The sequence below is a fragment of the Aythya ferina genome (genome assembly GCF_964211825.1).
Source record: "Aythya ferina genome assembly, chromosome: 13".
In the NCBI taxonomy this organism is placed as follows: domain Eukaryota; kingdom Metazoa; phylum Chordata; class Aves; order Anseriformes; family Anatidae; genus Aythya; species Aythya ferina.
In genome coordinates, this window is record NC_140311.1 from 17,759,272 (window position 1) to 17,785,665 (window position 26,394).

General features: G+C 50.5%; 1 protein-coding gene across 6 annotated transcripts in view; it reads right to left on the bottom strand.

Annotated features, from left to right (window-relative positions):
* PAK3 (p21 (RAC1) activated kinase 3) overlaps positions 1-26,394 on the bottom strand; it is a 119,881-nt gene that overhangs the window by 78,361 nt on the left and 15,126 nt on the right. Inside the window, exon 1 of one of the 6 annotated variants that reach the window (XM_084535072.1) lies at positions 16,269-16,580. The exons of the other annotated variants lie outside the window; for them this stretch is intronic. The gene's annotated coding sequence lies outside the window, so the exon portion shown is untranslated. Of the gene's footprint in view, positions 1-16,268; positions 16,581-26,394 lie in introns of those variants that run through there. 6 annotated transcript variants of the gene reach the window in all.

Genomic DNA, 26,394 nt, shown 5'->3' on the forward strand with positions numbered 1-26,394 from the left:
CACCGTTTCAGCTGACATTAACTTGGGCTGAAGGTCCCGAGGGAGGACCTTCACCGAGCCCAGCCACCCTGACCTGGAGGTCATGCAGGCAGCCCCCTGCCCCGGCGCCAGGCAGGCACACCAAGCCCGGGCTGCAGCCAGAGGCACGGAAGGTGGTAAGTGATGGGTGGCGTGGCTTCAAACTAAGCTAAAAGCTCTCTGCTTTTCTGCACAGGCAGACCCAGTCTCTGCTCCTCTGAACTTGTCACCATGCGGGACGTGGGCTCTACCCCCCAGAGAGAACCGATCTGCCAGCATCTGCAGCAAAGGAAGAGGGAAGAGGAGGCCGATCTCCCCCTTTGGAGGTCTGGTCCCTTCACCACCTGCCTCCTCTAAGCCCTGCACCTGCAAAATGCATTTTCACACCCAATGCCCCGCGCAGCCTCTGTGCTGTCCCACTTGGTGTTGCGCAGCAGCCGTGCTCCTTCCGAACAACGCGTGGCCCAGGACAGCCGGACGGCACGCACGGCGAGTTACAGCTGGGAGCAAAGTGTCTGGACAACTGCTGTGGCAAAAGGGACTGGCATGGCTTCCCACTACGGCTGCCAGTCACCTTCTGGTAGCACAGCGAATCCCTGATCACCTGCTCTCACCAGAGCCGGGCAGGAGCTTTGCAGCCTTTGCTTTTGCCTCACCAATCATTCCCGGGCTGACAAGCCCCGCAGACTGGGAACAGATTGCTCTCCTGGCTCAGAAATAGAGCCCATACCTTGCCTTCACTGCTGCAGACGTGCCCTCAGATGGCCCGTGATGCCATTTTTGTCTCCTAGTGGAAGCTGAATGTCACTGCTCTCCCCGACTGCTGGCACAACGAGGCCCGGCCCCAGCCGCTCGCAGCACCACAGGAAAAAGCACCTCGGGGTTGAGAGCTTTAGAGCTCTTTTGGTTGGGGTTCAGAAAGACAACCCCAAAGCGACAGAGCCCTCGTGTAACGTAGGAATTTTCCTCCCTCTGTTGTCTCCAAAGCCGTGAAACCAAGATGCACCCAGGTGGGCTGCGGCCCTGCAGGGGCACAGCTCGGGTGCCATCCACACCCGGCCTCTCCCCACACCTCCCCTGGGGGTGCTGGCCCACAGGCAGCTCCTGGCAGCTCCCCACGAGCTGCCCGAGCTTTGCACAAGTAAGGCGAGGAGAACAAACAAGGCAAGGAGATCGCTGGCCCGAAGGCTGGCTGCTTGCTGCACCTCTGGCTACCTGCTGGCAGCCACGGGCACGGATTCAGTACGCGAGTGCACTTTTTGCTGCACATGCCCAAACGAAGTGATGGAGGCCCTGCAAAACCCAGAGACAGTGCTGTGTATTCAGGAGTGCCATCTGCTGGCACCTTCTCCTTAATTAACCTTTACGAAGCCACCTGGGGGGGCACGGAGCTCTCCAGCCACCACGCACACAGGCACCGCTGGCTCCTGCCAGAGGCCAACAGGGAAAGGAGAGCTCCGATTTTCCACGATGCTTCTGTGACCTGGATAAGCAGAGTTAAATGCATAAATATATATATACATGCCTCCAGCATATACACTGGTTTCTTCCTCAGAAGTCCATCTGAGCCCCTGAAACCTCACTTTCTAAGGTCTGCAGCTGCAAAGAAGATTTCAGGACTCGGATGCCCAGATAACCTTGCAGGCGGTGCTGACAGCCAGGAGGGGCTGTGCCATGACTGATCGCACACCTATCACCACAGTTGCATGATAGCCATCGGGAGGACAGCCATCGGTATTTATAATTTAGCCAGTTTTTCGGGGAGAGAGAAGCAAAGGGATCCCAGATCTGCACAGCTTGCACCACAGACTATTTCCTTAAACAAGCAGAAGTCAAAAACCATTTGCAGGCCTCATTGCTTATTCTGCTCCCCTCAAATGGGGAGGAGACCAGCAGAGCCCATGAGCCTAATGAGCTCAGCCCACCGAAGGAGAGCCCTGTAGCACCTGTCCTCGTCAGGGCAATAATTGCACTCGTGGGGGCTTTGTGAAAGAAGCCTGGCAAAATGAGAGAAGCTGGCAGCAGTGGGAACATGCCAATCTCAGTGACAAGGCTGACAGACGAAGGCTGCTGGGAGATGAGGAGCACAGGACTGGAGCACAGAGGATGAAACACATCCAAAAGCACACCCAAAACATGCTCAGATGGAGAAGGTCTCCTTGACACAGGCGCTGGAAAGAGCAGAGCCACTTTATCGCTGAGCCACATGGGCTTAGGATTTGTGTTCTCTTTCCACAACTGTCCTTGACAGGGCGCCAAACTCATCCTTCTACGCTTGCAATTAACACCCTGTAGGGCAAGCTCTTCTTATTTTCTTGTACAGACACAGGCATTAACCTTCCTTGAGATCACAGCACCCGGCGCACCTCTGCTTTCCCTTCTGTCCTCTCCCCATTCGGTAACCTCCTCCTGTTCGTTTTCTCACCTTCAGCAACCTTTTATTTGGAGCCAGAAACCGATACTCATCCTGCAGAGAGCCACCTAAAGCAGGAGGCCTAGATCCTAAACTCTCCCAGGTAGGCATCTGCACACTCCTGATGATAAAAGTGACCAAATGTCACTACCAGGCTGCAGTGCTGCTGGGGTGCTCGCTCTTGAAGAAGGGCTAGGTCCAACTGCACAGAGATAGCAAAGAGATAACAGAAGAGAATTCAAAGTCTGGATAATTCATAGTGCAGAGAGCACTCAGGAAGCCTCAGTGCCTGAGGTTTGGTACTGGGAAGGTGAAGATGCATCTCAAACACTGTATGTACCTGTGCAGCAAAAAATCCTGAAATAAGTGGGCGTTTGAGTCTTTCATTATTATTTATTTTAAACAAAAGCAGGGGGAGCAACACAACAACGGCTGGAAAGAAGAACTACACCACTACTGCGATAACTTCCTACGGGAAGCGCTGGGTTCTCTCTGGGTAAAAGCCTGTGGTCTGTGTGACACGGGAGGTCAGACTGCTGGGTTGGAACTGGCCCCTTCCTTTTGGGAACAGGGCTGCCACAGGGGAGCTGGAGGCTGAGAAGTGGCAGCCAAAGCACCAGCAGGACACAGCAGGGCCAGCTTCCCATCGCCTGGGATCGCGGCACCACTGAGTGAGCACTTTAGGAGGCAGAATATTGATGTTGCCTACCCAGGGTTTCTCCAACAGCAACAAAAACTAAGAAGATATACAGTATGACTCATACAGACTGCATGCAGTAAACAGATCATGAAAATAAACCATGGCAATACACAGTTTGGGAACTCCTGTGCCATGTGTGCTGTTACTTATTCATTGTATCCCGACAGCAAGACGCTTCTGCAGCACCCTGTAGCCTAAAGCCCCACGCTTCCAAACGGTTAATTAGGGCTCCCAGTAAAGGCTGAGAAGCAAGGGAAGCATTTTCATCTCTCTCCTACAAACTAAAGCCCTACAAGTAAAACCCAAAGGGACTTGCAGAAGGTCAGCAGCGAATCAATGGCACTGCGAGACACAGAGCTCAGAACTGCCGGCTCCCACGTTCCTTCCAGAGAGAGGAAGGTCGGTAACAAATCCCCAGAGAAATGGGAATGAGCAAGAAAATCGCAGTGTGCAGCCTGGCTGTATTCACAGGTGTGTTAATTAAATTGTGGTCTAATTAAAATACAGCCTTTGCAGCCCGCTTTTCCTCCTGGATGATGTGGGCAATGGGTGTAGGTTGCCCATCAGTTTACACCATGAGCTAGGAGATGGCTTCCACCTACAGAGAGAGGGGAACAGCCCCATGACGGGGCACGAAACCCAAAATGCTCATGGAAATCACCACTGGATATGGCTGCCTGCAACAGCAGAGGGAGAGAAAGGAAGACCCAAGACTCTTCCCAGTGCTCCTTTCCACAAAACGAAGCAGCAACCACACTCCCTCTTCTGCATCACAGGGAAGCTGGGGAAAGGAAAGCATGACTTGTGTTACGGGGGGACACAAACTGGTGCAGGCCGTGAAAACGAAATGTTAACCAAAGAGTTGGTTCCACACCCAGAACCTACCAGCTGGGAAAGCTCTGCCACAATAAAACAGGTTTTTGTCTACAGATTGCTTTCAGAGGGTGATGGTCTGCGCAGGGAAAAAGCTGAGTTTAGCTTGCTTAGCCTTCAGCAAATGGTAAGTGTTTGATCAAGAACTCACCCCCCAAACCCGCTGCTGCCACTGCCCAGGCAGAGCTGCCGGGAGCAGGCACTAGGACATCACCTCTGCAGAAGGGAGGTTTCCAGCTACTGAAGGAAGAGTCCAACCCAGCTTCTTCCTGAAAGCTGCAGCCCACAAGAGGAGGAACAGCTACAGAATGAAATACCACAGTCTCCCATGACACAATCAGTTCCTGAGTGACCAGAGGAGAGCTAAGGGAGATCTAAAACTGACCCAGGGCAGAGCACAGAGGGACTGAGCCGCAGAGCCAGAGCGCCCAGGAGGTGCCCACAGCAGCTTCACCCAGGCTGCATGCCCGAGGTAATCCCTGCCAAGACAGACACCCTGCAGCTGCAGACAGTGCTGAGATACCTGGTGTTTGGCAGATGAAAAGGGGAAAAATGTCTGTAAACTCTGAAGGTAAAAGACATCACTCTCCCCCTTACCAACTCGGATGTATTTTTCCCTGCCTTGCCTGCCAACCATTTCAAACCAATGTCACGTTTCCTACCAAACTGTGATGCTCACACAAGGAAAGTCGAGTGAGCTGGGGCCTGAGAGACTGCCTATTGCTTTGAAAGTGAAGTTTCCAAAGGCATTGGGATAATGGAAAAGAAGGGATCGAAAGCAGTGAGGAACAAACGGAGAAACATGGTTTATATGTTCACCAGAGCTCTAAGCTTTGAAATCACATGAAAATCCCATCTTTCCTAGACTGAGTAGGAAACAGCCCAAAGGCTCCGAGGCAATTCATCCTCAATGTGACAACGCCGTCTGCAGCCAGAGCATCACATGCAGTCAGGCTGCACGTTACGAAATAAAGATCACAGAGCAAGAGGGAACGGCTCCAGCCAGGCACGTGCGAGTCTGCAGCTGCACTGCTCCCTGTCTCACCTCGCTGACGGCAGGGAGCCAGCTCAGGCTGCACCCACACACAGCAGCAACCCCGAGCTTGGAGCTGCCCCCTTGCCCTGCCTGCCAGACGGGGCTCCGGGCACCTGCTGAGCCCCCCTGGCCTTCAGCGGGCAGGCAGCACTGCAGGAGTGCTCCGGCACGAGGGCCAAATGAGCCCTGACCCCGGAAAGGTCTGGTGGAAACAAAGTTCACATCCTTGGGGGCTTTTAGCAGCTTCCAGTCTGATTTCTCTTGGTTTTGCTGTCACCAATCACGAGAATTGGTGCTGGCCCCTGGCACACTTGAAGGGAAAGCCCAGCCGAAGATACACCTGGGGACTTATTCCTGAAAATACAATTTTCAGGAATGAAATGATGCCTACCGAGCTCACCAGGAAACATTGCAAAGGGATCAGAGACAAAGAAGGCTTGTGACTGGGACAATGCAATACAGGCACGTCAGCAGTTCATGTTAAACAGCAGGAAAAAACTGATTCACAGCCTCAGCCTGCCCACGGCACAGAGAACGGCAGCACCGTGACATCCAGCTGTGGCACAGCCTCCTTACAACACCCAGCCAGGGGCCCCACCAAGTTGCCTGCTCGTGATCCATCACTGCATCACCTTCCACAGTCATTTTGGTCCCGATCACCTCCTCTTCCCAACCATCAGCTCCCCGGTTCCCCGCAGCCACGAGCTGCTCGTGTATTCCCATGCCTTGAGAAGTTTGGATGAGGACAAAGAAAAATAAATCCTTGCTGGATGCTTTTTAGGTCATCAGAAATACCGGGTAGCACTGTAGCACGGACGCAGGGCTTTCTGCCACTGTGCGAGCATTTCAGGAGGATTCCTGGTTTTCTTCTCTCTCCCTGCTGCTTCCTTACAAACCTGCCCCTCTCCCAGCTCCTCCCGTGATGTCTCGCTGCAGCTGCCGGGGCAGGCAGCCCATCTCCCCTGTGTGGCTGCCTCTGCATTTCAAGCTTATTTGTATGAGACGCTGCCACCCCGCAGGATTTGCATACGTACCAAAATGCGAGACCTGCACAAAACGAAGCAGGAAAAGCATTCGTCTCTCCCCTCGGAGAAGGTTAATGACGTGGCTACTTTGCAAATGTTTACTATGAAGTGTTTCCTAAGCCTCTGAGCTATAGAATTTGTACATAAAAGGAGGTTCGCCCTCTTCCCCTTGTCCCACAATCCTATTTGCTTCAGATTAACACGAGTGACCTCCACTTCACTTGAGCTTCATTCATCTCCCACGGAGCAGGGCCTGCTTTTGCTGAATTATTTCCCTGCCATCCTGAGATGCTATTCAGCTGCATCGGAGGGGACAAGGCTGCAGACGCAGGTGTTCGCTTTCTGTTCCATTAACCATTCGACACCCAGACGAGACTCTGATTTCAACCTTACTCAAATTAGGAGCATTGCAGAAAACCACAGTTTAAGATACCTGGAGGTGACACACCAGAGCACAAACGTGCAGTAAGGAGAGCAGGGGGAAACCCCACGCTGGTGACTGCATGCAGTCACACAGATCAGGGACAGCACAGCCCTGGCACAAAGCCCTGCATCCCAACACCCTCCCTCTCTGCCCCAACTGTGTCCCTCTCTGTCCCTGGCTGTGTCGGTCACCCCCCAGTCACTGTCTTCAGAGTGCATCAGACGTCTGGGCTGGGTGCTCTTTGAAATGGGTTAATTGAAGTTGACGTATGAAGTGTCACCTCCAAATTACGCCAGGCTGAAGAAAAACCCTTCAGGACCTTCCTGTCCCTTCTCTTCTCCCTTTCCCATCGTCTCCCTCAGCTTTACAAAGGGCTTACATGTCCCTCACCTCTCTGCCCGTCCCTGGGAACAGCTCCTCCCTGAGCGCTGTCTCCAGTCGCAGAATGGGCAGGGAGGCTCTGCCCTCATGTCCCCGGTCCTCCCGGGGTAACAGCCCAGACTGAAGTCCTTCCACAAGTCACATCTCCTGTGTCAGACACAAACCCAAATTATTCTGGCACGTAAACACAGATCCGTGCTGCAAGAATGGCCGTCGGGCAATTAACAGAACAAGCATTAAATCTGTCCCACTCCTTTGTTCTGCAGGCAGGCTGGAAGATTGACTGAAGCCTTTTACTCAGAAAACAAATATTGGGCCTGATCTTCTGCTGGCAGAAGGCCACGCAGGGCCATCAATTTCCCTGTTACGCTGACGAAAATTTTGTCCTGTGTTTTCCAGCTGCGGCAAGGCACTTCCTTTCTCCTCACCTTCAAACGGCACAGCAACTTCACCCACCTTTGCTGCACATACAGCCAGGTTTTCCCAGATTTTTCCCAGCAGCATTTTTCATCGTTCTGCTTTCCCTGCCAGCTTGCTACCCCTTCCAGGCTGGCCCTTCTGCCTCCTCACCCCGTTCTCCTGTGCTCACACGGGCTCTGAGCAGTAAGGAAGAAGCCAGGTGCCACGCGGCGCCCAGGCAGTCCCAAAGCACCTTGCACCATTTGGCTCCCCAGGGAATCACATCCCAGTCCTAGCCCTGCACAGAGCAGGAAATGCCTCTGCAGTCAGCGCGTGCTTGTTGGATTTTGTTTAAAACCAAAGCCACGGAGGCAATAAACTCACACGTTGCTCCTGAGCCAGGCAAAGCTGTTTGAAACAGCCCAGAAACCGGGGGAAGCGAGCAGAGCATGGTGGGCGCTGTGTGGGCCCCTCCTGGCCACGCTCACTGACCTCGGAGGCCAGAGGCTGCCAGGACAACCAGGATAAGGGAGATTCCTCCACGAGGAGACCAGTGCAGCTGGCTTTTTTTAGCTTAAGCAGAGGCTGAGAGGGGTCATCGCTGCAATCCAGAAATACCTCCAAGGCAAACACCAAGGAAGACAACAGCCAGTCAAGATCAGGGACTAGAAATAAACACAGAAGAAGAAAAAGGCCATAAGGAAACTTGGATCGGAAATTTTCACGTTTCTATTACTAGGAGGACGAGGCAGAAACTTCTTTCTGATCGAAATAATGGGGAAAAGCGACCATTGACCACCTCAGAGTTTACCAAGACGACCCTGGGATGCAGCACCCGCAGCCCCCAGCTTCCTCCTGCGCTGGTGTTCAGCTCAAACCCAACGAGGAGGGGGGAGAAAATGTCAGCGTTCGCCACCGCTGCCAGAAACGTCTCCTGAAAACTAGGCCACAAGCGCAGCAGGCTCTGCGAGGAGGGATGCCCAGGGGAGAAAAGTGGCAGCTCCGAGAATCCAGGCTCCCTGATCCATCGTGCTGTGCCTCGGCACCCCACGCAGACACCTGCCCCGCTGCTCTCCGGGAGGAATTGCCGTGTGGGAGCCTCCTGCAGTGAGGCATCAGGAAACCATCGGGAAAAGCACGCCTAAAGAACGCCCTCGATGTGAAACAAACAGTTAAGAGGAAATTTGCTCAAGCTTTCTGGACTCCTTTGTGGTCTCTGTCAGTACAACTTGCAGGAATCAGAGAGCAGGAGGAAAGCTTCCATCCCTACTTGCAACTTTTCAAAGGAAGGGGGCTTGTTTTCATCCCCCCAACAAACACTCGCCATCAATATTTGCAATTAGTTGCCCAAGAACGCAGAAAGCAGGCAAACACGTCAAAGAAAGCAGAATGTCAGCTTCTTAAAATCACAGTTAACATTTTACAATGTACAGAGCAGCAAAAGAGAAAGTCAGCTGGGTTGAAACAGGCGAAGCTATTTTTAAGGGTTTCCTTTCTAAGCTGATAGAGCTCTAGCACTCCATGGATTTTATTTTATTTTTGAAAGAAAAGAACTCAGTACCTCACTCAACACCTTCACCAAGGATTCAGTGTCTGGGTTTGATGTGGCAGGATTACACAGGCTGCTTTCTGCAGATGTGCTCAGTAAGGAAATGGCGATTCCCTGCTCCTCCAACTGCCTGGCAGTGCCACCGAACGATGAGTTATCGTGACCAAAACATTAAGGAGCTCGTTCCTGCCTCCTTGTGTGCGTGGAGCTTGTGGTGACACCTTTAATGTGCCTCATGATGTAAGAATTTAAAAAGAAAATGAAAGGAGAGGGGGAAATCAAGTAAATGGGTAAATAATATGGGGGGAGAGAGCCAGCAGAAAGAAACAAATACCTCCTTCCTGCTTATCAAAGCTCTTAAAAAGTGATAGAAGCCTTTCTGTCAGACATACAGTGAGAGAAATACTGACAAGGTTAGGTTCGTGCTCCCTTCGAGTGGCATTTCTGTCTTGCACATCTCCTTGTCTTTGCTTTTACTCTGTCTGGGACAGTTTTGGAAGGCTCTACCAGATCCTCTGCTCTTTGTTGTGTGCCTAGAAGAGACCAAGGCTTATTGTAGTTATTATTTATAAGGACCAAGGTCCTACAGTTACATTTTACAGTCAGAGTGCTCTTTCCAACAGCTTTATCCATCTGAAATTCCCAAGAGCAGGGAAGCACAGCCTGTGGGGTTTGAGGATGTTCTGTATTTTGTTGTTTTTTTTTTTGAGGTCAGCTTCATTGCTACTTTAAAAGTGCACTGGCTGAGCCTATCTGTGAAAACACAGTTATCAGCCCTCCACAGGCTTGCAGAAGGTCAGGGAAGGCAGGAGCTGGAAAAAAAGCGAAAACCAAAATTCAAGAAAGATTCAAGAAAGACTGTGTGTTGGCTCCTCAGAGTGCCGTGGGTACTTCAGCACTTATTTAAGGTTAGGCATGTGAGCACTCCCACTGAAGTCACAGGAGCTATTTGCGGGCTCCGGGGTTGGACACGCATTAAGCACCCTCCTGACTTGTGACTTGAGCTGATAAGGTCTCCGAAGCAGAGCCTGCCTTGTCCAGCCCTTTACACAATGACCCCATCTGCTTTGGATCTAAGAGCTGCTGTGTAAACAAAGCAATTATTTCATTTAAATGACATCACTTGAGAACAGATTAGCCTTAACTTTGACTTTTCCATAAAAAAAAAAAAAAAAAACAGAAAACTTCACTGGATGTGTATTACCTCTCCTGATGTCAGTAGGAATTTTGCTACCGATTTCACTCCAATGTTTAATGCTGAGTCTCAGTAAGTAAAAGTAGGGCTGTCCCAGATTTCCCTGCAGTTGCTAAGCAGAAGAGGGTTATCACATCAGCTCTACAGACAAAAGCAGACCTGTAAACACTGCGACTGGCAGAGGTGATAACTGGCGGAAAAGGAAAGGACGAGTATTTCTCTGCAAGACTGGATGTTCCTAGCAAATGCTAAAAATGGCAGCAGTGCTCACTGACAGCTACAGCCCATTGTTCCGAGGCAGCTTTCTCTTAATCACAACGTTCTCCCTCTTCAGCCTCTGTTTCTCTAAAGGTTTTCCAGATTTATTTTATTTTTTTTTTTTATTTAGCCTTTCTTAGCCAAGCCTGCTGCCTGGCTTGGCTAATAAAGGCAAATATTTGGTGCTTCTTTTTGGCACAAACACTCCTCTTCTGTTGGAGGGAGTGAAGAAGTTCATCTGTACTCACAGACACCGGCCGGGCTGTGCAGCTATCCCCACTGCCATATCACGGGACCAGACCGCAGGCAGGGCAGGAGAGGGTCGGTAAGTCACGGGGATTCAGGCAACCTGTCCAAAGAGGAGTCTCAGGAGAACGTTCAACGTGGACAGCTTCCTCAGCCCTCCTGCAGCTCTGTTTATGATTGATTAGATGTAAGAAATGGTAATAGCTTGATTGATTTAAGCATGCAGGAGGTCACGTTTAGAGCATCATTACTTGCATTATGAAGTTTTGAAACTCACGTCACCAGAATTATAATAAAGGTTTCATCTCACATTACCTAGCACTGGGAAGAGCGTAGTGGGGGGTACTTGGGTTTAATTCCTAATCTAATTAAAACCCTACATGGTTCCAGGAGCCCAAGCCAGCTTCCTTTTTAAAAGCACACCAGTGCCCAGCTGCAGCTGGGAATGCAGCTGATGCATTAAGTGTTCCTGCTGCACAGAAGAATCTCCTGCACCTTGGATGTCCTCATGGAAAACCAGGAACCACACAGCTCTAATGTAGGACTTGCTGATCCTTACAGCCCAGCACTGATATAAAGTAAAAGATCACAAAGGCGGAGAGCCCACAGCTTTGCAGGGCAAAGGCACAGCCGTGTTTTGTACCTCACAGAACTCCTCCTGCGCAGCACACATCTGAGAGCAAATCTGGGGGGTGGGGTGAGGAGGGGATGCTCAAATCCCTTCACACTTGCCTAGCTCGGTTACAAAGTTATTAGCTGCATTGTGAGAGTTACCAGGCAAAATACCACGGCCTGAATAATTCAGGAAGTCAGACTGAAGGACTCCTGCAAAGCCTTCTAGCTTCAAATTCTGCATCTCCCCCCTTCCCCACGCCAATCTCCTGTGACTAACCATAAAGCAGCAGGCAATAAAAGATCCAGCCCTTACTGCAGGCGGCTGCATAAAGCCCGGCTCCCTCCCCTCGCCCCCATCCAGCCATCAGAGGTGACTCTGCATCCATCCTCCTCCTCCTTCTGCTGCCTTGTGAATGAGCAAGGGAAACCAGCAAGGGGAGCCCAAGGTGATGTGCTCCCCAAGCCCCAAGGCACAGAGCATCCCCAGGCTCCAAGGGAAGAAACCCCTGGTAGGGTGGTGCCTTCCTCTACCTGGCGAGGCTTCGCACAGCTCAGAAAATTGCAAGGTGCCCGGGATCCCAGTGACAGGGCGAGGTTGGAAGTCTGACTGGGGTTTATAAATCCCCGTTCAACACATGCGCAGCACGATTTATGGACACAGCACACTAATGGCTGGGCCCTGTGTCACTAAATCAGTCCCTCCTGTTACCAGCCTGAAGTAAAGATGGATAAATCAGAGCACTCTGTTTAGGGTGATCTTCATTGCAGATAAATCAATGGGGTGGTTTGTTAATGCGCTGCAGGATCTTCTAATCTCCTTCTGGCTTGCCATCAATCAAAACTTTTGGAAATGACATCATTAAATCCCAGACTTGAGGGGCAGGGCCGGAACGCAGGGCTCGGGGCAAAACCGAGCGGGCTCATGGTGCAGGGTGGTGGCTTGGTAACAAGGACGCTGGGTTCAGGTCCCTGCAGTGCCACAGACTCCTTACGTAATGTGGAGGCCAAACTTCACCCAGATCTGCTCTCGTGCCTTGTTCCACACCTCCCCAGTTCTGTGGTCCCACGTGTTACACGCAGAGCAGCACACTGGCAAGGCAGTCACGGGTCCTGGGCACCTCAGAGAGGATCCCAAGAAGCAGCTGGGATCTCCCTCCAGGTGCCAGAGTGATCACACATCATGGGGACAGGTGTATGTGGAAGAACCTGGACTCGGGCATCTCTATGAGGAACTACAGCTGGGCTGTGCAATGATATGAGCACCATTTTCACAACGAGGAAGGTGATCTGCAGAAAAACAAACTGCCTGCCCCCAGGCCAGAGTTTCCTGACAGAGCTCCATAACCAGCCTGCTTTATCGCCTTCCTAACAGCAAAACAGTCCTGAAGAGATGGTAGGAGAAGAGCTGCTAGTAAGGGAACTCAAGAACCATTCACCTTCTGATGTAGTGCTATGATCCTGGGGGCTGCACAGAGCCAGCAGGCCAGTACGAGCCGCAGCGACTTCTCCAACAGCCTTACTGGGCCTCTTCCATAGCCCCAAAACAGGGACAGCTCTCCTCCTGTGTCTCAGTACAGAGGATCTCTGGTCCTGGCTCCAGCCTGCTCCATCAGTTCCCCTTGTTGTTCTCAGTACTGGTTTCCTCAGCTGTGAAGGAGAAATGAGGAAAGCAGCCTCATTAATAAAGCCCTCAGAGATGTGCTGATGACAAGTGCTCCAGGAGTGATTTGTTCTTCAGGCATGACTTCTGTTCTCAGCGGTTGCTCACAGGCTTTCAGCACATCCAGATAGATTAAGATGCAGAACTGAAGCACTTAGGCCGTGTCTCTGTATTACATCTCCCAGACTTCATAAAGTTCCCATTTCCTCTTCCAAGAAACCACCAAGGGTAGCGCAAAAATGGCCGGGTTACAGGAGCTGGGCTGCAGAGCCGCTAGCTCCTCCAGCACAGAGGCATCCCAAGCTGGTCAGCAGCGAAAACACAGGAGCTAGGTGCATCTGTTCCATCTACCAGAAGTCCTTTTCTCAGCTGTGTTTAGCCTCAGTGGTTACTGTTTCCCACATGCGAAGGCACCACCCTCTTTGACAAACCTTCTGCTTCAGCTTTCCCGTTGCAGCACGGCGCTGAGCGGGCAATCCTGGAGCAGCATGCGGTTCAGCACAGCCCACGTCGTTTGTGTCCCATTTCCTCAGAAGCATTCACCCCCTGAACTGGAAAAAAGAGCTTTACCTTTGATTTTCACCCCTCGCTGGTCCAGCTGTGCCAGTATGGACAGCACTGCCCTGACAAGCCGGTGCTTCCGAGGGCACAGCTCTCCTCCCCATGCTTGCTCTCCTCCCCACCCAGAACAGCCAGAGGGCAGGGCGTGTTGCTCATGCCCCAGTGGTCAAGGTCCCCACCGTAACACATCCTACAGGTGTATTTAAGCAAAAGAACTGAAGAACAAAAGCCTTGGCCTCTATAGTTTGGAACATCCCTGTTAGTCCCATCATTATTCCAACAACTTGGCTGGATTTTACCACTTTGAGAACGATTTCATGCTCCAGAGACGTTTGCTGAAGGTAAAGCAGAGCACCACGTTTTTAAATATTACCAGATGAGGTGACTGCGCAGCACACAGAGGCACACGTTAGCATCACATAGAGAAGAATGCTGCCCAGCTGCGGTGAGCCGCACGCCCCGCACAGCAGCAGTCTCCTGCCCAGCCCCGGCGTGCTCGGGCTTCTGGACACGGGGCACACAAACCCCAGCGGGAGCCCCGCCGCTGCTTTGTGTAGGCTCTCCCACGCCGCTGGGTTGAGATCTACCCTTAAAATATTTACACACACGCTTCACACGCCAGGCTAGACACCGCTGAAGCAAGGCTGTGGGCATGCATAATGCACCTTTTTCCCCTGTGATATTGTTACGAAGTGGGAGGTGAGATTATTCACATATCAGGCCTTCAGTCTCCAGGGAACTGTCTGTGGTTTCTATATTTATACTTCCAGGGTTGTCACTGAAAACACTAAGAGATGATTTAAATCTTGAAAACTGATGCAAGATAAAAAAATAAATACAGCTAATCATCTGTGGTGTTCCCACCTTATCCTCAAGCTGGGGGAAATGAGCAGAGGCTCTCGGACTTTTGCTCTCCTTTTACTTAACCCCCAAAGCAGCAGGAGGACGTCACGCGAGTGGCAATCATAACATTGATCGGGCTATCACACAGCTGTCACCAAGGAGCGGGCAGCAGATTGAGGAGCAGTCGCTATTGACCGGCCAAGCAGCCTGGCCAGCAGCAGCTCTCCTGGGATGCCACCAGCAGCAGGACTGGCACCCCGTCCAGAGGGTTTTACTCTATGCCACGTGGGGAAGACAAAACAGGTGTTAGGTACAGCAACGAAGACGTGGTGAGAAAAGGAAGGGGTTCAGGTGGCCACTGGAAGTCAGACGATGGGACCAATGTGGCTGCCAGCAGCTTCAGACCAGGGGCAGGCAGGAAGCAGGGAAGGGACGACGAGCAGGTCGAGTCTGATGGGAGAGAACAAAGGGCACTGGAGAAGAGGAAACGCAGCCATCAGTCTGCAGGAGCAACCTCTGGCAAAAGCAAAGTGAGATTTGACAGTGTGCTCGGAGAGGGATGATGCACGGAGCTGAGACAGAAGACGGAGAGGACCTGGATGGAAGAAGCTTATTTATACCTGTTTTTAAAAAAAAGCTAAAAAGCATTTTCTCTCCATATGCTCTCGATCCACTTGACAAAACCATCAAACTGAACAAAACACACCTGAAGATGACCCAAGCCAAGATCATAATTCAGCCTAAACCGACATCAATGATGCAGGTAACTGCAGAGCCCCACAGTCACAGACAAAACACCGTCAGCAAAGAAAATTAAAGCCATTCGCTCTGAGGTCAATGGGATCAGAATGTGAGACGAAATTGAGCTCTGATACCTCATTTGAATCCCTTATATTTTCCTACACAAATAAATAATCATGCCACAAAGCACTTTATTTTTTATAACAGGGACAGACACCATCCCTAGTGCCCTTTTATCAGTGCTGTCCTCCCCCTTGACAGCTTCCTTACCAGCAGCGCGTTCCTCTAAACTGAGTGAAAGTAGGGATAAAAACATCACTACCAAAAAAGAGACAAAAAAATAATCCCCACTCTCGCAATTGTTTGCACTGCCAGCATCCCCCTGACAGTCTGTCAGAAGGAATCACTCCCCGAAGGGAAGCTGTGCTGGGATGCTGATGGATCGCCGTGTTGTGAAGTCCCGGCTGGGACCAATTTGAAAATAACATTTCACCACAGCTACAAGGCCTGCCCCGGGATAACCTTTAGCCCAAATTATCACTTGTGGTCCCAAGGGCTTTTACACATGCGGGTAATCACTTCCCCCTCTCACCACCCTTCTGCTTCTAGCTTCGCATTTCCACTGGGAAATGAATAAACTCACCCCCCACGGGTCATTTTATTTATTAGCGAGCCAAATTCTCTCAGTTCCTTCCATGCTTCTCCACATAGCTACCAGACAGTGTTCAGAGGCCCTTGTGCTTGTGTTATCAGCATACTCCTAAATTTCATTCAATTATGAGTGGAAGCCAACACGACAAACTCCACCTGATCATCTGTCACTTATCTGCGAGGTCCCTTTCTCATTTCCTTCAAGATTCCTGACTGCCTCCTGGGCTGCTTTGTTTCTCTAAGGGAAGGTAAAAGCCAAAAGCTGTAATTTGTCTTTTTAGTCATGCCAAAGAGTTTTGGATGCAGGCAGAGATACTGTATCTCAATATTTCATTTATTTCCTAAGCGGTTGAACATTTGCTTTTTATAGTGTTGAATTAGCCAAGTGAATGGTTAATTTTCAGCATCGCGAAGGACATTAGTCTTGCTGAGGGCTTTTAACAGAGAAAGATGCATGCAAAAAAAAAAAAAATCACCGTGCATTGCACAAAATATAAATAACTAAAATGAACCTATATAGCTACATTGCATTTTAATGGGATTTTATAATTATATTGCATTTTAATGGGATTTGGACAATTAACTCCCTTTAGCTCTTTGCAAATCTGTGCCTTAGGCAATAACCTTGTGCCAACGGCCAGCCCAAACCAACGTGTAAAACAAACTCTGGGATGACTTACACGTACATCTCCGCTGAAGTAGTCACCTCTGCACAGAAGACTTCACCCCTTACGGCAGCTAGGCCACGAAGCCAGAGCGCTCTGCTCAGCCGTACGCCACCAGGGGATCCCACCACACGAGACGTGATGCCAGGAGCCCAGGATGAGCAGCCCCAGCCCATCCTTTTTCTTCTGCTACACCGTGCAGCAAGGTTGACTGTGAGGGAAGAGCATCAGCCACTGACACCACATCTAAAATCAAGGCAGAGGGGGTTGCTGCCTTGGGAATCCCCCCACCAAGCGCTAACCTACACCAACCTGTGTGCTGTTCATGAGCTGGCTAGGCTGGACAAGTTCAGAAACAAACTCATGGGTCAGGAAACCTAAACTCTCCCTGGGAACTACATTTCTAAATAGAAACCATCCTTTTAGCGCAGTGCTATTTTTAAGGGCTGCAAGTTCATACTGCTCGTTCCCTATTTAGTTGAGCCTTTCTCTAATATTCATTATCTCACTCTTGACTTCTTGCTGTCTGCAGATCCGTTGTCACCTCTCATTTAGGAGTGACTCATTCTTAAAAGGATTTAGTCAGCTGTGAACAGCCAAACTAAGTGCTGTGCACGGCATACCCAGGGAAAGGGAAACTCTAGAAATGTCTGGACAGATCTATTTAGATAAGCCACGCTGCAGACAGCATGCAGGCAGCCCAAATAACCCACCTTGGCTCCTTGGGGATTTTACTCCCAGAATTTAGGGTCATGTTATTGCTGCTGCCATGTCGCAGTTAGATGGGGTAAAGGCGCAGGAGCCCACTCCTCTGCTCCACTGCCACCCCTCCAGAGCAGCAGCCATTTATTTATTTGTCTGCCTTTCCCCTCAGCACACCAGAGAAAGTAGGGCAATTCACCATCTGTCAGGCAGTAGTGTCCAAGAGCAGAAGTTTGATCTGCCACCCTATTCCTCCACATGCCATTTTATGGCACGCAGGACCTCCCCCGAGGACATCTCCATCTTTTGCCCCCTATTGGAGGCACAGAGGCTCGCTCCTGGCCGGGCAGGGCTGCCTTCTAGCAGCACTCATCTGAAAACACGGCTCTGTGAGGCCTCATCTCCTCACTCTGTGGCCTGCTCCTGAGGTGACCTGGCTGGTGAGCGGCTCACAGGCCCATCCAGGAAGGCAGAAGGCCTCTTCCACAGCTTCTGTGCTTCCTCTCTTGAGGAAGGAAAAGTAAGCCTGACGATAAATGAGAATTTACTTTAAGGTTTAAGAGCATGGCTGAGGGTCACAGTAGCATCCAAAATGATGCGCTAGCAAAATTCACCTGGCTTCCTCTTGCAGTGAGTCTAACAAACAGGGAAAACCCTGCCCGGCTGAATAAACTGCACGTTAGCGAGGTGCACGTGCGCTCCCCCGACAAGGCTGCCCCCAGGACGCAGGGACACGCAGCACAGCCACAGCACGGCAAGTCGCCACCACACCACCTCACGGTGGCACGAGCAGTGTCTCTGTTTTGTCTGCTCCCACATTTTGCCTTTTCTGCCATCAGGATGAAAAAACTGCAGCTCCTTCCTCGCCCACAGCCCATAAGCCCACCTGGACACGCACCCAAATCAGCTCAGTGGTCACAGCACAGTTTTGTAGCCACGGACACCCCAAAGGCAGATCTCCTGGGACTGAACAACCAAGCCTGCCTTGTGGATTTCAGTCTGCAAGACAGAGCCATCCCACAAAGAGCAACCAAAGAGGGATAAAGGATGGGAAGGAACAAAAGACTCATCATATTCTTCTACCTCTCAAACCAGAAAAGGACAGAAGAAGGAACTGGTTTTGATCAAGGCCCCATTCTAGCTGCAAGCTGAACACTTGAGGGGCTGTGAAGGCAGGCAAGTAAATGGTTCTCATTTGGCATATCCTGCTTACAGATGTACCATGTAGTAAATCATCCTGAACCAAAGCAGACACCAGCATAACTGGTATCACAAGAGTAATGCTGAACCCAGACCCTGGGTTCAGTACCTATGCCAGACAGAAACACTGCATGCAGACGTCCACCCCAAGGGGAAGGCTTCACGTGCCCTCCCCTTGCTCGCATCTCCTGCCATAAGGTATTCCCTAGGAGGGAAAAAATAATAAAATAAACGCCTGTGTAAACTAAACAGCTAGAATGTTGGCTGAAATCAGATTGTAAGAGTATTGGAAAGTTGCATCTGCAAAGATGAGCATTTCCCTGCCGAACAGGTTCCAGGAGCCGTTTGCATCCAATTCCCAAGGCGAAACCGAAACAAGCTGCTGCTAGGCCGGAGCAATTTGCTTAGCCAATCTCCTGGGATGCTGCTTCCACAGCCTTCGTTATGAGAAGCTGGCACCATGAGCTCCTTTCCCTGAAATCTGTAGGGTCAGACACGAAATAGCCTCTCAAGGATCAACACTGCACGTGACGTTAGCCAACCTACAGCCGGGCAGCCAACCTGGCCATGGAACTGAACCTGCTCTAAAAAAATCCAAGTGGGTTTTGTTGAATGCAATGCAGTTCAGATCTGGAGTCCTTGTGGATTTGTCACTAGGTATAGCTCCACCATATTTCCAAACAGAACTGAGGCAAATCCCTTGTCCTACAGAAATGGGGAAAACAAACGAGGAGGAGAACGGAGAACTTGCTTCTGAAATAAGAGCTCCCCAAGAGTTGCTCAGCTTGCTCCAGCCACTGCAGCAAATCTTGCGGATAAGAGCTGGGACAGAACCTAGATCAACATATTTCTTCTCCACCTGACTTGGGCTGATCTTACTTTTCCCAACGTAAGCAAACCCAATTAAAAAGCACAGGGCAGGTAGCTCAGCAGATCTCACCTAACAAAGCAAGCCCTTGCAGGAAGCGTGCTACCAGACCACGGAAGGGCACTCGTGTCACCACAGGATCAACAAACCAAAATCTGCTGTGAAGCTGAGCATTTAGATCACCTCTTTGGCACCAAACAACCCGGTTGCATCTTGAACCCTGCCCACACCTTGCCCCAGTGAGCAAAGAGCCCTGAGCAGCAGGGACTTTCCTGCTCACAGAAACGCTTCTCCCAACTCTTATACCCCTCCACCCGGGAACGATTCAGAAAGAGTTTGAAAAATATTCCTTGTGATTAGCAATCCGGTCAAATTAGATTCACATTGTTTCTCCTTTAGCTCAACTACACCTGCAAGCCTGGCTTTAGCCCTGGCTAACCGCAGTTTGGCAGTCCGGGCCAGGATCCCAAGGAAACCCAAACGGCGCGGCCCCAGCCCGGGCACCAGCCACCTCCCAGCTGTGCCCCCAAAGCTCCCTGAGGGCAAAAAGCACACTGGGGAGCCAGGAGAGAGATGGGAGTGGGAACAAAAAAATTTATCAATTTCGCAGCTTCTCTTTTCTACTCCTAAATGCAAAAATAGGAGTAAGGAGGTGGCCTTTCTTCCTCTTTACTGCTCCCCTCCTATTTTCTGCCTTTTCTAACCCTCTCCAACTTTGACAAAGTTATGGAGTGACAAAATTTCATTATTTTATTTTTCTCCTTCATCTTGGTTTGGAAATTTTACAGAAACGTGTTTGTTTTTTTCTTCCCTCCTCTCCAAGACCAGGGGGAGAGCGATGTAAAAGAGCAAACCCCAGGCTTTATTCATGCAACCGCATTAGGAGCTTTAAAATGGAGGGGGGAGAGAAGGAAGTATTCAGGAAAACCCCAAATAAGAGAAGAAAACCACAGAAGGATTTATTTCTGAAATAAAACCGGAGTTTTAATTCCTCCCCGCCTCTCCATCAAAGCCTAGGAAAGTATTCTCTTCCATTTCTGTATCATTTCCTACCAAAACCCTTTGGTGGGGTTTGATCAGAAATAACTCGAGCTGCTCCTTACGAGCCCAGCCGTCTGGCAGGAGGGCACCGTGAGGGGTGCCGGGTGTGCAGCTCCTCTCCCGACAGCAGATCTGTTTTTTCTCTATCTTGTGAAAACCAAGGGGCTAATACAAAAACTCCTACTGAGGAGTTTTTGCACTGGAGGTGCAAACCCAGTTTGATCACCCGCATCAAGTGAAAATATTTCACATGCTTTGATGGTCGCCCCCCAAAGCCCTGAATTACGGCCGCTAACAGTAAGCTCTGGGCACCCCAGCACCCCAAGAAGGAACACAACCAAGACCTTTGTCCCATGAGGCATCCAACAGGGACAGATGGGAACAGCAAACACAAAGCAAGCTTCCAACAAGCATTTGATTGTAACACAGCAAGCCCAAAGCAACCCTCATTGCTCCCTGTTCATGCATCTCATCTCACCCCGTCCCTCCACTCCCAAAGGGCAGCGATGGGTGAAGCCCCCTCTGCTTTCCCTGCCCCTGCTGTGGGCAGTCGCCTTCAGGAAGGCAGCAGGGGGCAAGCAGACAGGAACATGTTTTAATTTGCCCCAGCACCAGCTGCCAGCCTCTCCAGGAGCCCCACACCCCACCCGGGGTGACCCAAAGCACCAGGTGCCTCAGCCAGAGCCCCTTTGGCTCTGTCCCCAAGGAGTCTTGGGCTGAAGGTCTGATCCAAGTGATTTTGCCACAGGCAGATCCAGATCCTGGCCCAAAATACTGTGCTGGCACGGCTGCCATCGAGGTGCTGGAAGGGCAGCTCGGCCCGGAGAGGTCGGGTCTGGGAGCTTCCCAACCCAGCTCCAACCAGAGCGGGTCTGCAGGAGGAAAACAAGGCCCTGGACAAAGGGAAATGGAAATCAAATTGGAGGAAAACACAGGAAGATGAGAAGGGAGCCACAACGCACAACTGAGATTTTAGTGTCTCCACCCCAGTTTGCCAACCTCAGAAGTCCAAAATACGGCAACAAAGCATTTACGGGGCCACTCCAGAACTACCAAGAGCAGTAGGAATCAGCTCCCTGGGTTTGCTGGGACCAGGCTCCCCAAGGCAGAGCCCGTACGGGCTTCCCTAAGGCCACGGGCACATTTTTTGTCAGATCTTGGAGCAGCCGAGTCTCCTGAACAGCACAGATTGCCCCTGGGGAGGGCTGGCAGCAGACCTGGCCACCAGGAGACACACCACAAGGCTCTCCCAAGAACGGCAGATCCTAGGTGGGTGCCCAGGAGCACAGACCACTCTTCTGGACATAAAAACGTGGATTTCTGCCAGACATCCCTGGCATTTCCCTGAAGTCCCTGCATAGCTCAGAGCAGTCACCTCTCACAGTGATGTCTATTTAATTTGTTGGAGGACACTTTGTGGTGCCGTTACAATATCTGTTCAGGGAACATGCTGTTATGCAGCGTGGAAACTTCATTAAACAACACATCGGATTTCTTCTGATGAGCTAGTGCTGCACAGAGGAAGACTTCAGTGCAACTTCCCAGCAGCTCTGGGGTAGATGGACAACCCCTTGCTGCCCTCTTACTCTACCTGTTTGGGTTTTTTTGGTCACGCAGAAGGATTCAGCACAAGGGGAGATCCTTGAGAGAGAGTAGATGCTGCAGCCTAAAGCCTTGCAAGGGACTGCCCTCCTCGCTGCAACTGGTAAGATTTCACCACCTCTTCAAATCCTGCTGCATGGTTTGCCTCCGAGACTCCTCTTGACAATTCCAGCCCAGTCCATTTGCTGCACTTCTCTGAGGCACTGAATGCCAATTGCCATTCTCTCCTAATTTACATTTTTCCTAACACCATTCATCCACACAAAGGGTTAATCTGAGTCGTGGTTGAATCCACTCCCAATTATATTGCTGAAATGAGCAAAAAAAGGGGGTGGGGGGATCAATGCTTTGCTTCCATGCAACAAATGATCTCGCACCTCAGTTTGCTAATTTATCATTGTTCATTTGAAAAATAAGCTTTATTGCAATACCTTTGGTTTCCCTGGAAATGCTGGGTTTGCCTCGCCTCTCTTCCCCTATGCAATAAGACAGGAAAGACAGCAAATCTACCCAAAGTGATCTGACAGCTTGGAGTGCTGCTAATAATACTTCAGTACGAGCATGTTCCTGATCCTATCACCAAAAGGAGCAACTGATAAAGGACACCAAGAGGCAATATCCCCTATGGAGATTGGAAGTATCAGGTAGATTCCTTCATTGTGTCCTCAAGTGCCTTGGCTATCAGCAAGGCTAGAGCAGCGTTACCTTGTCAGAGAAGGACTCAGACCCGTGGGGCCAAGAGAGCAGGGAATCAGAGCTCTGCTTGGTAATTCAGCAGAAGCCTGCTTGGATTACATGGCATTAGGCACACAGAGGTCTCCCTCTCACTCCTGAAGGGCACATCTTTCAGATCTCCCACCGGCAGCCTCCTCTTCCCCTCGCAGCACACACACAACCCCCAAGCCGTATTTTGTAGCCACGTACCTGATGAGAGGTGTGCCACGGGGAAGTTTACAAGTCCTGAAGGCCACATCTTCATCCTGCAACCACGCCAGAATCCTCCCTCAGCTTCACACGCCGCCGGGGTTCTGCTTACAACACGCGGCATCGGCTCGGCACGCACTGTGCCCACCGGGAGCCAGAGCAGCCTGCATCCATCCCCTGGTCCAGCGCAGAGACCGGCCTCAGCCTCGTGGCATCCCTCCAGCTGCCCTCCTCCTCTCCCCCTGCGGGAGGCTGGCGGAGGCAGGAGATCTTCCCCGATCTTCCCTTAACAAGCCCCCTGTCACAAAGCCGTACTCCAAGGGCCGGGGGGAGCGCTGTAATTAAAGGAGCAAATACGCCCTGGTTTTGAATATGCAAGGGGCTGGGTGACACAGCCGGGATTGCAAACCAGCTGGCTTATTGTGGGGCAGACAGCTGCTGCATTTGTCAGGCTTCACTGCCTGCTCAGCCCAGCACCCTGCTACAAATACGCTGAGAGAGAGACTTCCAGCACCGCGTGTGAGACTCCAACTTCCCCTCCATCAAGCAGCCACATAAGCCATCCGTTAAATGGGGTCAGTGTTAATTAACCCACTTTAAACCCCTTTATACAGTAAAAAGACTGCTTTTCCCTTTCTGTGGACACACAGCTTCATCTGCCAGTGCACCATTACGCTGTACAAAACCGAGCTCTGATCTGCAGGGAGGGGACTGTGCAGCTCCACACGCAGCACATCCCCAGCAGCCAAAGGCCTCCTCTAGCAGGACCCGTGGGTGGAAACTGTGGAAAGAAAGGAGCTCATTGAGAGTACTCTGTTAGGAAGGTGCACTGCTCACAGAGGGGCTTCAGGTTTGGGTGTATATTTACTGAAAAAACAAGCGGATGGAATATATCTCATGCACCCCTGTTAAGGGCTCTCCTTTCTCTGCTGCTATTCACAACCAACTTCCTACCGTCTTCACTCAACCACATCAAATCGTCTTCTCTCCCCATCAAAAGATCTGCAAAGCCCAGAGGATCTGCTGGAGAACACTTTTTTTTTTTTTTTATAGGCTCTTTTAAATACAAAAGATATCTCAAAGTAAAGACTGAACGTATGACTTATGAATTCGTTGCCAGTAACTCAAACACAGGTTCACACGCTTCATGCCAGACCTACCTGTAACAACAACAAGAAAACCAACCAAATATATCAAGTCCCAACATTTTACATCAGGCACTTTCTGCCATTTTATTTGTGTTACAAAATTGTAGGTTATTTTCAAACCACAAAACATTTAAAGCTTTGACTACTCCTATTATTTCTGGTGATTTACTAGCCTTGAACCTAAACTTTCAAAAACAAACCTGCCTTGCTGCAAAAGGACCAAGGAGTGCATTTACTAGGAATCTTACCCTCAGTTTGAAGCCTAGCAGAGATGCAGCACTGCAGTTCTGACCTTGAGATAACTAAATCTGCTGGGATACAGCCAGGTTCAATTACCTTGGGGTAAAAGCTGGAATATCACTGATCCCCACACCTGAAAAATCAGGAGTCAGGCCTCAAAATAAATACATACAACAACCAATCTCAGGATTGGGGACAGGGAAAGGTTCCTCCTCTAACACGCAGCTGGCTCAGATTTCCACTCATTTTTCCATGAATGGGGAACACCAGAAATGATTTCCTTAAGGGATGCTGAGAGTCTGCCCTGAATTCAAGAGCCAAGGCCCTAAGGAAAACCTCAGAACACCCAAGTGTCTAAGAAAATAACACTAAGATAGGCTTTGTCTCCGTGAGGACTTTCCACTGACATCCTCACCCCTCCCTTCCCCGCCCTTCTTTCAAATGAAGCAAAAATCCCCAGATCACTTAGTTTCAGATATGCCTTAGAGAAAGAGCCTTTCTGGCTTACCTTTGCTATCCTGTGTTTTTCCCTCTACTTCCCCCTCCCTTTAACCTAATTTGCTCTTCAGATGTAAATCTCAGCTATGTGGATTTCCTAACTAGTTCATAGCACTTCTTACATCAATATTTTACATTATAAAAGACCAACAAGACTGTATGAAGAAGCCTCTGCTGTTATTTTTTGTTACTGCCTCAGAGAAGAAAACGCTGCTAACGTAATCCATGTTCACCGGGACACGCTGCAGGTACAGCAAAGCTCCGTGTGCGCTATGGTATCTGCATTTCTTTTTTTCACCTCCCCCCCCAAACCATGTATGTCTGGCTACTGGACCCCAGGCGTGATTTTAATGGGTGATTTTTATAGGTGTGACAGCTGGAGTAAAGCACTTAGCACTTGTGAAAAATAAGGTCTCATCTCCAAAGTCAACCTGGGCATTCAAAAACCATTAGTTGGATCCTAAAAAATAATGAGATTGGCTTAGAAAACAAGATCTTTTTAGAAATTGTATGCTTTATTCACCTTATAGTGTTTCTGCCTCTTGTGGCTATGCTCAAGTCTTCCCTTTTCCCCTTCCCAGTAAGGAGAGCTAGAAATGTCCTCCAAATGCAAACAGTGAATCCTCCCCTGAAGCACCTGACTCCTGAAACTGGGATTTCAGAAAAAAATCCCAGTTTCATTAGATTTGTGCTAATAGAAGCGGGTAAGGGTGCATATCCCCACCAGAAGCAGGTTTTGTTGTGTAGGTCTCTTGCAGGTGACAGAGGTATGGCTGCGTTCCCTGCTCGTGGATGTTGCTGGACAGATTTCACGCCAGCTGCTCTCTCCCAGTAGTCAGAATGGGGACACGCACGTTCAGAAGTCAGACTTTGGTTGTACTTTCAGATTTATACTGAACATAATTCAGAGGAAAACTCCCACAGTGTTGGAATGGCTGCATCCATTTCCCACAGCCTCAGATGCTGCAGGAGACCTCCTTCCCGCTGGCTCTAGGAGAGACATCAAGGCCCTGCCAACCCCACCAACGCCTCCCCACATTCACATAGGATAAGGGAGTAACCTGAAGCCCGGCTTTTTGGGAGGCCTTCACCCAAGCATTTCAAAGCTCTGGGGGAGGCTCAAGACAAGACTGAGCTTTGTATCTGACTCCTTTTGAGGGTGGGAGATGGGGGGAGCAAAGTACTCAATGTACCATCAGAGCAGCGTGTCCAACCCAGCCTCACCCCCCAGCACCCCCACACAGCACAGCACACTGGCAGCGATCTGTCCAAGCCCTGAGCTGGTGGAAGCCAAGCAGCACATGCTAGCTGGCCTCCTGAGAAAGTCTCGCTGCCACCTCCTCCCTTACCAACTCAACAGCAACGCCTCCCTTTGAGGGGAAAGCCACGTCCTTGTGCTTTGCTGGCACACTGTGAGGCAGTGTGAGTGAGGCACCGCTCAGCAGCCTGACCCAACGCAGATCTGGCGCTGTGAAAGCACCCTGGAACACAAGAAAAGTCAGACACTCAAGCTACCAGCCTGAAAGCTTTCAGGAGCTGCCACAGGTGTTTCCCAGTTCTTCCAAGCCCTAAGCCCACCTCCTCCGCCCAGCAGTTTTCTTCAAAGCAGGGCACCATTGCCATAAGGGCACGGCAGGCCGCAGGGCAGGGAGCAGAACTTGGCAGCTCTCGAGTCCCATCTTCCACTGCTTCCAGAAGCAGTTTTGGCTGGAGAGGGTGTAACCAAGGACTGATGTTCCTACAGAAGTTACCGGGAGCTACCCTTCCTACCAGTTCTACCTGTGACAACATCAGGGCACCGAGCCGTCAGGGCATGGAGTTATAGTGACGTGCAGAGCAGGATGTACGGACACTGAGAAAGAAAAATGAATGCAGGAGCAAAGACTTTCACAGCCTGTCCTGCTCCAGGTAATTTGAG